Source organism: Eptatretus burgeri, chromosome 15 (assembly GCF_056783735.1).
Source record: "Eptatretus burgeri isolate ZD-2024b chromosome 15, Ebu_testis_v1, whole genome shotgun sequence".
In the NCBI taxonomy this organism is placed as follows: domain Eukaryota; kingdom Metazoa; phylum Chordata; class Myxini; order Myxiniformes; family Myxinidae; genus Eptatretus; species Eptatretus burgeri.
The window spans coordinates 14952147-14962319 of NC_140975.1; the positions used below are offsets into that span (position 1 = coordinate 14952147).

At 52.1% G+C, this 10173-nt stretch overlaps 1 protein-coding gene across 3 annotated transcripts in view; it reads left to right on the plus strand.

Annotated features, from left to right (window-relative positions):
• The first annotated feature begins 9494 nt into the window (after positions 1 to 9494).
• LOC147011597 (calhepatin-like) overlaps positions 9495 to 10173 on the plus strand; it is a 24525-nt gene continuing 23846 nt past the window's right edge. For 2 of the 3 annotated variants that reach the window (XM_085856085.1, XM_085856086.1), the window contains exon 1: positions 9495 to 9599. The gene's annotated coding sequence lies outside the window, so the exon portion shown is untranslated. The remainder of the gene's footprint in view (positions 9600 to 10173) is intronic. The other variant, XM_085856087.1, reaches the window with a different exon arrangement.

Genomic DNA, 10173 nt, shown 5'->3' on the forward strand with positions numbered 1-10173 from the left:
GCGTAAAACCTATGCCAAATCAGTATGCGGATCATAACGGATGATCCGCTGTAGTGACCCCTAACGGGAGCAGCCAAAAGACGAACATGTATATATATATATATATATATATATATATATATATATATATATATATATATATATATATATATATATATATATATATATATATATATATATATATATATATATATATATATATATATATTGTTGTGGTTGACGAAATTCGCAAACCACCATTCAGGTCCCTTAGGTGAGATATCTCTGTAAGTATATGTGTAGTTAGGCCCAAACCCGTTGTTTAGAGGGAATAAATGTCATTCATGCGGGCTGAGACCCTTTTAGATAGCCGTTTTTCTTTTACTATCTTTATTTTGGACCAGCCGCCATTACTACCACCACCAACCACGTCTCAACAGCCATCACACAACAACCACCAACCGCAACGCCGCTTCACAACAACAGCCACGACCTTTACCGTCACAACTCGCCCTCGCAACCATCGCATCACCACCATTCCCGCGCCGCTTGTGGGCACCGATACTGGACTCATGCAGGGCGCGCACCGAGCAGCGGGTGCAAAGGCACCGGCCTTTCCGAAGCAATCGGATCAAAAACGACTCACGCCCACTTCTGTTCCGTCCTATCGGCGAGCGTGGGGCGATTTGGCCCCGCCTCCAGGTGCGTCGGAGTGTGGTCGCTATATGCAGATTCGTGGATCAAAAGCATTCACGCCCACTTTTCCTCGGTCCAATGGGGAGCCAGTTAGAGGTGAAGGGTCGGAGGTAAAGGGTCAAAGGTGAAGGAGCGAAGCCACGGGGGCTATAAAGGGCCGCGTTCGCTCGTAGTTGAGTCAGTCACGTTCAGTTCGGAGTTGAGTTGGGAAGAGCCAGTCAAGAGAGGAGTCGGAGAAGGCAGTTGGACGGAGCTGTGGAGAGTTGGAGAGGTGGCGGCGGCGAAGGCAGTCGAGGGGGTGCTCGTGTCAGAGTCGGGGAGCTGCGGAGAGGAGAGGCCGGCAACGCGACCGAGGTCGTGGTGGAGACGCTCGTCGCGGGACTCGAGCCAGCGAGATATCCTCCTTCCCCCGAGCATCAACAACCCCCTCCTGTTTCCCCCCCCGCGCTGAGATATTGCGAGAAGGGGGCCCCGTTCCCACCCCATTCCAGACACTGTCCGCGAGGCCCACGGAGTCGGGGCGCCACCGCCATTTTGTGGCTCATCATCAGACGGGTAGGCCCGATGCGGTCTCGGCCCCAGGCCGTCTGCCCCCTCATAGTGGAGGGTGGTCCCTTTTTCTTTTGCTTTGAGTATAAGTGTTGTCGGCGCCGTCTGTGAAGTAAAACTGTATAAGTGTTGCCGTGTGCTCGGTAGTCGGTGGTATATCTGCATTGTGTTTTGCTTTTACATTTGCTTTTTGTGTATTATTGTGTGTTTCTTCTTCTTTTACATTTGCTTTTGGTGTCATTGTATATGTGTGCTATCCGTGTGCCATCGCGAAATAAATGTGCTTTATGTTGAACTGTTTTTCCCGTTTCGCTTCGTCTTTTCCTTTATTGAATCTCCATCTTACTTCACGTAAAGGGTTGGTCGTGGGCTAAAACTCCCGATAATTAATCGAACCGTCGGGGTTGACGATAACACCGCTCGGTTATCCCGATAGTACGGAACGGGTCGCTTAAAGTGGCCCGTGTCCGAAGTCGACCTGCGGCGAGGTGCGATCGCCCGGTCTACCCTCCGTGTGGGTACTTAGGTAGGTCGAATTTGGCGAGCAACCCTATCCCACGCGGGGGGCCGATTGGCACGATCGTGGTGAGGCCGAAAGGCCCACCCGTGACTAGTTCCCGGAGTTAGTCCGAGAGGGTCACGACGGGATTGTCCGTCCGGTGGGCGACGTGCCGCGATTCGAGTAACGTGGCCGTTCGCACGCCGGCGGGCGCGAATCCGCAACACTGGTGTCAGGTCGTGCGATATAAACTCATCGCCCTCCTCGCGGCACTGGTATCGGAGAACGGGAAAACGGGCTCTCCTGTCTCCAGCTAAATTCACGGGAATCGGTCCAGGGGTGAGAGAAGCGACCCCGATTCCCTCCAAATTACGAGCGATTTAAATTAACCCTTTACGAGAAATAAGATGGCGTCTCAAGGCGAGCGGGAGCCGGGGGTATTAGAAATGTATATGTGTAGTAATGTAGAATCCATGGTCCAGGATGAAATCCCCGTGCAGGAAATGTCGGTTGTGCAGGAACACGAACTCGCCCAACTGAACCCAGAGCCCGAAATAGGTGCGGCGGCGGCCGTGGTGTATGACACCTCCCCTCCCCCTCTCCACCAAAACCCCCCCGATCCTTGCCGAATCGTCTCAGCTGAGTGCACCCGACATGGCCCAGCTATTACGCCATGCTGGCGGCAATGAACAAGCAAATGGAAACGAATGCGCATGAAATGAAAAACGAAATAAAAAGCATGAACAAGCAAATGAAAGAACTGTGGGGTGCGACGCAGAACTTGGGCCGAAGCCTGCAGGCGGGCATGAAGGCAGTAACCGGGGAGCTTAAAATGGCGACTCCACGTGTGGGAGCGAACGAGCTGGGAGGGAGTGCAACGGCTGTCGGGCCCGCGGTGGAGGTGGGTAAGGAAAAAATAATTCGGGGGACGTGTTGGGCGAGGGTCGTGACGGTAACCGAGAGGGAAAAACTAATTGGGGTGACGGAGACGTGCACGAGGGAGATAACAAGGGAAGAGATGGAAGTAATAGTTGAGACAAGGGAGGTAAAGGGTGAAGAGGTGACTGAGTTGGCAGAGACACGGGAGATGGGAACGATAGAGGGAAGACAACACGATGAAGACGGGGTAAGTGACGCACACACACACACACGGAGGTAGTGGAGGATAATGGGGGTGAGCTCGCGGACTGGGTAGAGACCCGGTGCGAGCAGTTGGATGGCCTCCTCCAGGAACGAGGGGAGGGAGTATGCCCCCTTGAGGCGAGTCACGACCAGGTGAGTTCGGTCGTGCTCTGCGAGGTCGAGGGGAGGAGTGCTGTGGACAGGTGCACGGAGAGCTTGGGGGGTATAGAGGCCCCGGAGACCCTTGTGGGGACACGAATCCCCAGTGTGGTTGTCCCTGTGTGTGTGGTGCAAGGTGTGAGTGCGTCCCCGTGTGTGGATGAAACCGCCAGTATGGATGAGATACCGCGGGCGAGTGCCCCCGCGTGTGTGAGTGAGACACCGCGGGCGAGTTCCCCCGCGTGTGTGAGTGAGACACCGCGGGCGAGTGCCCCCGCGTGTGTGAGTGAGGCACGGTGTGTGAGTGAGACACCGCGGGCGAGTTCCCCCGCGTGTGTGAGTGAGACACCGCGGGCGAGTGCCCCCGCGTGTGTGAGTGAGGCACGGTGTGTGAGTGAGACACCGCGGGCGAGTGCCCCCGCGTGTGTGAGTGGTGTAGTGGCAAGTGTGCCAAAGGGCGTGCTTCCCAGCATGCCGTGTGTGAGTGTCGCCGTGTGTGTGAGTGAAACGGCCAGTATGAGTGAGGCACCGCGGGCGAGTTCCCCCGCGTGTGTGAGTGGTATGGTTTGTGTGAGGGAAATGGCACGAGTGAGTGAAAGGCCGCGAGTGAGTGGAGCCACGTGTGCAAGGGAAATGGCATGCGTAAGTGAGCGGCCGAGTGTGAGAGAGACAGCGTGTGCAAGGTCGCTGTGTGTAAGGGAGATGTCGGTCGGCATGTGTGAACGTGCAGCCGCGTCTCCCGGAGTGAGTTTAATGGTGAGGTGTGTTAGCGTTGTGACACGCGGGAGTGCGTGTGTTGAATGGAGACGATGACGGCGACAGAGGAAAGAAAGCCGAGTAGCGGCTGCAGTTGTTTCGGGGACCGTGCCGGGTTCACCCAGCATTGAGCACGAGGTCCGTGCTGTGCAACGCACGAGGCCCCCACGTGCTCGCTTGCGAGAGTGAAGTCCCGGTCCGGAAACGCACGCGGTGGATTTGCCGATCCCGCGGACGGACAAAGTTTAGGCAGGATTACGGATTTGGACCGGATGGGTTCTTCACGCAGGCGTGTGTGTTAAGCTCCAACGGGCAAAGCACATGTGTTCGCGTGGGGAACCCCTCGAGACGTGGGGCTTGTGTTTTTTTATGCGCACGGTGACGCCATGGCTGCACGTGGGGTTGGAATCCGGCAGGAGGGGTATCCCTGCCGGATGGTACCGTCCAAGGAGGGACGAGGTACACGTGCAGCTGCATGACGTCACGGGCAGGTGCAAAGTGCGCGAGCTGTGAGTTGCCGCGCTGGTGCTGCGCATGTGAAAAAAAAAAAAGCAAGCCTCACTTTCGGGTGAACAGGATTCCTGGGCAAGGGGTGGAAGACCCCCTTGACCAGGGCACAGGATGGAAACTAGTTAGGGGGAAGGGTTAGCTTAGCTAGACCGGCTCCATGGGGCAGGGGTAAGTCCTCATGGGGCCCGTGGAATGGATTAGTTAGAGGGATTGTAGCAAGATTTAGGTTGGGAAAGTTATTTTTTTGATTTTGAGGACATGGACAGACTTGTGAATGTGTAGAGGGGATGTAGTTTAGCGACGTAGTGTTAAATGGAACGTGCTATAATATAAGGGACGACATGGGAGCACGAGTTAGTTAGGGGAGGTAGTTAGAAGGATGGCAGAGTTCAGTGGTGTGTGTGTTGAAGAGTTGTTGGTGAGTGAAGTGGAAGCATGTGCTTGGTGAGTGAGTAAGGCCAGCGGGTCTGTGTGTATGGAGCGAATGGGGACTGCATGGTGCGATGAGTGATTGGGGGGAGGAGTGACTCCCGCCCAAGGGACCCCGGGGTCAGTGTAGAGTGAGTTAGGGGGTTAGTTAAATTGAAAAATGGAGGTCGTTTTGCTGTTGGTGGGGGAGTAGGCTCGAAACCCGTTTGGAGGGGTGCAGGAGCCCTGTTGACAGGCTGGGAGCGTGGCTGGCTTAAGGTGAGTATCGCTGAGTGGGTACCCCGGGCACCAGGCTAGTCGGCCGTAGTAGGCCAAGGGCCCATGGGGGGCCGGGATAGCGTAGTGGGCACGGGTGCGCCTGCTGTGTGCGGGGGCCCGGGGCGCCATTAGCCGCGTGGGCAGTGTTGTGGGCACGGGTGACCCTCGGAAAGGGGCCTGGGAAGCCAGCCTGCCATGTGTGCGTTTCAGGGGAGGTGCCATGGGGGGCACTCCCCGGTGTTTAGGGAGCTGGTAGGCTCGGAGGCAGTGTAGTGCCCGGGGGTGCCATAGCGGGAGATTCGGCAGAGGGTCGTGCCTGCCAAAGGGAGCCACGTGTCCCAGCCATGAGACCGTGTGAGGGCACGGAGAGAAAATTGGGGGGCGAGGCCCGAAATTCTGAGGACACCAACACAGGCGACGGGAATCTGGGTTGTTAGAACCAATAGTTTAAGCGTGAGGTGCTTGTTGAAAGCCCCGGTGTAGTTTAACAGGTTAATGGTAAGGGTAGATTAGGAAGTGTACCCCTCCGCACCATCCATCCCCTCGCTCTCGTTGTGGGCCGCTGGACCCACTTTGGGTTAGATCGCTGAAGTCTGGGGAGGCCATTCTGAGGCTTCGTTGGGCATCGACACAGGACGCTAGCTCTCCCTTATTCCCCTCTGGGAAGGGAACGTAGGGGTTGGGAGTAGGCTAGGTGACAGGATAGGTTAGCCGAACAAGGACAGTAAAGGGGGTTAGGGGACGATTTATAGTGGGGAAGTAAAAATAAAAAAATAAGTTGGGGCTAAATTGGGGTTTGACAAATTAAGGGAGTGGGTATAGACAATGACAGGCAAAGGCGATAGGTTGGGAGGGAGACTGTAGGGTAGGTCCGAGCCCACCTTCCGAGTGGCCAGCACCACCGCACTCCCTCCACCAACCTCCACTGAACGGCGAAGGCTGGCCAGCTTCATCGGCAGCTGTTGTTTTGCTGCAAGGCCTGTGCCGGCTGGATCGGCTGCAGCTGCTGTGCTGCAAGGCCTGTACCGGCCGGATCATCTGCAGCTGTTTTCTGCAAGGCCTGTGCCATCGGCTGGCCGTGTTTTGCTTCAAGGCCTGTGCCGGCCACTTCATCTGCTGGCTGTGTTGCTGCAGGGCCTGTGCCGGCCCACTTCATCTGCCGGCTGGCTGTTTTTCTTCAAGGCCTACACCAGGCCAGTTCATCTGCCGGCTGTGTTTGCCTGCAGCGGCCTTCTTCTGCGGGCTGTGTTTGCCTGCTACCTTTGCCATGCCATGCCCACTGCCCCTGTTCACCAGCCCCGTTCAATTTTTGCTTTGCCCCCCCCCTGTTCATTGCCATGTGCGCCAGGATCAGAAAGCAACAGTTTGCAAGCTGCAAGAACTGCCCTGTTGGCAGCTACAACACGGGCCTGCAGTGGCGGCCCGTGCACCGTGTTTGTGTTCATCCATCCATTCGTTGTGTTCATTGCGTGTGCCACTTGAGCTGGCACGGAGACTGCGTTTGTGCAGCCCATGCACCGTTGTGGTTCACTGCGTTCAGTTCAAAAGGGAAGGCCTTGGACTGCGTGTGAGCAGCCGGCCACGTTCCCTGTCACCTGCATTGTTTGAGCCAGAGACTGCATGCGAGCAGCCTGGCTCCCTGCTAACTGCTTTCTTTTTGCAGAGTTCAGTGATCCTGGGCCATGGTTTAGTGTAAAATTTGTAAGTTAAGGTAAGATGTACTGTAAATATGAGTGCACCCCCGGCATGTCTGTCCTAGCGCCGGCAATTTTATTTAAGTCGTCCGTGTGAGTGAGTTTGTTTAGGTAGTTACTCAGCCCTCAGGTTATTTATTTTGGGGACACGAATACCATGAATGTCGCACTCAGGGATCCGTAGGTAAAATGTACTAGGGGAAAACTACACATGATGGCACACGAAAATTTGACGACTCGGGACGAGTCTGTAAAAAGGGGAGGGGGTAGTGTTGTGGTTGACGAAATTCGCAAACCACCATTCAGGTCCCTTAGGTGAGATATCTCTGTAAGTATATGTGTAGTTAGGCCCAAACCCGTTGTTTAGAGGGAATAAATGTCATTCATGCGGGCTGCGACCCTTTTAGATAGCCGTTTTTCTTTTACTATCTTTATTTTGGACCAGCCGCCATTACTACCACCACCAACCACGTCTCAACAGCCATCACACAACAACCACCAACCGCAACGCCGCTTCACAACAACAGCCACGACCTTTACCGTCACAACTCGCCCTCGCAACCATCGCATCACCACCATTCCCACGCCGCTTGTGGGCACCGATACTGGACTCGTGCAGGGCGCGCACCGAGCAGCGGGTGCAAAGGCGCCGGCCTTTCCGAAGCAATCGGATCAAAAACGACTCACGCCCACTTCTGTTCCGTCCTATCGGCGAGCGTGGGGCGATTTGGCCCCGCCTCCAGGTGCGTCGGAGTGTGGTCGCTATATGCAGATTCGTGGATCAAAAAGCATTCACGCCCACTTTTCCTTGGTCCAATGGGGAGCCAGTTAGAGGTGAAGGGTCGGAGGTAAAGGGTCGAAGGTGAAGGAGCGAAGCCACGGGGGCTATAAAGGGCCGCGTTCGCTCGTAGTTGAGTCAGTCAAGTTCAGTTCGGAGTTGAGTTGGGAAGAGCCAGTCAAGAGAGCAGTCTGAGAAGGCAGTTGGATGGAGCTGTGGAGAGTTGGAGAGGTGGCGGCGGCGAAGGCAGTCGAGGGGGTGCTCGTGTCAGAGTCGGGGAGCTGCGGATAGGAGAGGCCGGCAACGCGACCGAGGTCGTGGTGGAGACGCTCGTCGCGGGACCTGAGCCAGCGAGATATCCTCCTTCCCCCGAGCATCAACAACCCCCTCCTGTTTCCCCCCACGCTGAGATAGTGCGAGAAGGGGGCCCCGTTCCCACCCCATTCCAGACACTGTCCGCGAGGCCCGCGGAGTCGGGGCGCCACCGCCATTTTGCGGCTCATCATCAGACGGGTAGGCCCGACGCGGTCTCGGCCCCAGGCCGTCTACCCCCTCATAGTGGAGGGTGGTCCCTTTTTCTTTTGCTTTGAGTATAAGTGTTGTCGGCGCCGTCTGTGAAGTAAAACTGTATAAGTGTTGCCGTGTGCTCGGTAGTCGGTGGTATATCTGCATTGTGTTTTGCTTTTACATTTGCTTTTTGTGTATTATTGTGTGTTTCTTCTTCTTCTACATTTGCTTTTGGTGTAATTGTATATGTGTGCTATCCGTGTGCCATCGCGAAATAAATGTGCTTTATGTTGAACTGTTTTTCCCGTTTCGCTTCGTCTTTTCCTTTATTGAATCTCCATCTTACTTCACGTAAAGGGTTGGTCGTGGGCTAAAACGCCCGATAATTAATCGAACCGTCGGGGTTGACGATAACACCGCTCGGTTATCCCGATAGTACGGAACGGGTCGCTTAAAGTGGCCCGTGTCCGAAGTCGACCTGCGGCGAGGTGCGATTGCCCGGTCTACCCTCCGTGTGGGTACTTAGGTAGGTCGAATTCGGCGAGCTACCCTATCCCACGCGGGGGCTGATTGGCACGATCGTGGTGAGGCCGAAAGGCCCACCCGTGACTAGTTCCCGGCGTTAGTCCGAGAGGGTCACGACGGGATTGTCCGTCCGGTGGGCGACGTGCCGCGATTCGAGTTACGTGGCCGTTCGCACGCCGGCGGGCGCGAATCCGCAACAATATATACATGTATAGATATTATATGTATATGTATGTATATATGTATGTATATATGTATATATATATATATATATATATATATATATATATATGTATATATATATATATATATGTATATATGTATATATGTATATATGTATATATGTATATATATATATATATATATATATATATATATATATATATATATATATATATATATATATATATATATATGTATATATATATATGTATATATGTATATATGTATATATATATATATATGTATATATATATATGTATATATATATATATGTATATATATATATGTATATATATATATATATGTATATATATATATATATGTGTATATATATATATACATATACATATATATATATATACATATACACATACATATATATATATATATACATATACTTCCAAATTGGTGCTTCACGGACAGAGCCCTGCATCACAAAATGTATATCACTCGGATGGAGCTTAAGCTGGAGCTAGATAGCAACTTACAAATTCCACCCCAAATCACCTTCAGTTTAACTTGACAGACCTGGCCAGCCAATTCATGGAAGGTTTGGGCAAAAAATTCCACAGCCTACCGAAAGTGACATTAATTTGGCTAGGCTGTACTGTAATGGAGTTACGGTAGTACTCCATATAGAGGGATAGTATGGGAAATACAATAAACAATACAAGCAATGTAAAGATTTCATTCTTGAGAACAAATAACCAGCAGGACCATTTCATATTCACTGCAAGGAGAGGGGAAGGGGGAGAAATGGAACTGGATATATATATATTTTTGGGACAGCTGGAATAGACAGGCACAGATGGTTGGATAAAGTCAGCAGTAAACAGACTACCCTCCATCCTTCCTTTTGTCCCATCCCACCCGTTTATGGTTTGCTCTAGTGGGCTGCACTGGATGCTCGTGAAATGTAAGCGATATGAAATCATCTTTTTGTGCAACTTTTCGTTTGATTTATGTCACAACTAGCCTTGTAAAATTGAGTTATTTCCCCTTTTTTGCCAGAATTTTTGTGATCACAATCATGTGGCCATCGATAAAGAAATCGCATCTACATGACTAATCTGCTGTGCGTTAAGCCAAAGTATTTTCTCATTCAAGCAAAATTCCCTAGTTTTCTTTACTTGTGATATGTCGAAGCTGTTGATTCAAGATAGGATTGTGATCTGTCTGGCCTCGCTTACCCAAGGATTGTGATCTGCTTTGCTCAAAATATTGATCTGCCTGACATCCTTCCCAAAAAGGATTGTGACTTATTTGACCTCCTTGCTCAATAAAGGATTATCTGCTTGATCACCTTGTTGATCAAAGATTGGATTACCCTGACCTTTCTTCCCAATGATTGTGATCTGCCTGACCTTTTTGCTCAAGAAAATATTGATCTTCCTGACCCACTTGTTCACCAGTAATTGTGATATTCTTGACCTCCTTGCTCAAAAAGAATTGAGATCTATCTTATGACCTTGTTCAAGAAAAGATTGCGA